The following is a 1083-nucleotide window of genomic DNA, read 5'->3' as shown; positions in this document are numbered from 1 at the left end:
GGAATCTGCAGAATCCTTGGTGCTTCCATTTATTTCCTCAGAGAAAATACTTAATTAAAGGATCTCCTTTAATTACCCATCACCAGTCACGGCAAGAATTAAAAAAAACCAGGTCAGCCCGGCTATGGTGGCTCAGTGGGTTGAGCGTCGCCCCATGGACCAAGAGGTCCTGGGTTCGATTCCCAGTCAGGGCACGTGCCTGGGTTGCAGGCTTGATCCCCGGTGGGGGCGTTCAGGAGGCAACCGATCAATGAGTCTCTCTCATCATTGATGTTTCTATCTCTCTCTCCCTCTCCCTTCCTCTCTGAAATCAATAAAAGTATTAAAAAAAAAAAACACAAAAAAACCACCAGGTCAATCCTCAGTCTCATTTCAATACGGAGCAGGAAGTTGCAGCTCACAGCCCCAGGGAGTAAAGGCAGGGATGGGGAGGGGACAGCCCGCCTTTGCTGACAGGAAAGTGTGGGGTGCAGGGCTGGGCCAGCCCCCCAATCAGAGGTTCTTGAGTCGGGAATTGGAAGCGTGAACATATCTTCCATCACTCGGTCCCCACAAGGCAGCGGCCTCACGCTGTGGAGGACAAGCATCATGAACAGACTCAGGTCAGTGGCTGTAACTGGTGACATTCTCAGAGTCCACTTCATGCTCACAGTGTCCCACAGACTCCCCACCACCCAGTCCTCCCCTATGCCCATCCCTCCCCATGGCAGGGTCTCACCTCTAGAAGCCGAGAGAGACACATCAGAGCCCTGGGAGCTGTCACTGCCTGGGGGACACACACCAGGACGGGGTCAGAGCCCCAGGGCAGGAGACCAGGAGGAACTATGGGCGAAGGGGGGGGGGCATGGCCCCTGTCTGCACTGTCACAAGGTCTCAGGGGTCATCCCCCCCATACTCACTGGCAGCCTGAGCATAGCTCCCTCCTCTCTCACCTGCGGGAAGGAAACATCCCGTGAGAGACCAAGGAGGAGGCAGGGCCATGAGGTCCTTAAGGAAGCCCTAGCCCTGGGCCCTAGAGAAGTTTCCAGAACCCTGTCGACCCAGGGAAGGATCAGGAAACCTGAGGGAAATGCATGTGTGGGG

The 1083-nt window shown here is 55.4% G+C and overlaps 1 long non-coding RNA gene across 1 annotated transcript; it reads right to left on the bottom strand.

Moving 5' to 3' along the window:
* Nucleotides 1-276: 276 nt before the first annotated feature.
* On the bottom strand, nucleotides 277-1077 carry LOC102255678. Its single transcript, XR_313495.2, has 3 exons — nucleotides 900-1077; nucleotides 719-766; nucleotides 277-570 (listed from the first exon to the last, which is right to left on the bottom strand). It is a non-coding gene; the product is annotated as an uncharacterized LOC102255678 (long non-coding RNA).
* Between the last annotated feature and the right edge of the window lie 6 nt (nucleotides 1078-1083).

Source organism: Myotis brandtii, unplaced genomic scaffold, assembly GCF_000412655.1.
Source record: "Myotis brandtii unplaced genomic scaffold, ASM41265v1 scaffold18735, whole genome shotgun sequence".
Taxonomy (NCBI): Eukaryota; Metazoa; Chordata; class Mammalia; order Chiroptera; family Vespertilionidae; genus Myotis; species Myotis brandtii.
The sequence above is the reverse complement of the archived record's forward strand: the minus strand, read 5'-3'. Positions and strand labels throughout refer to the sequence as shown.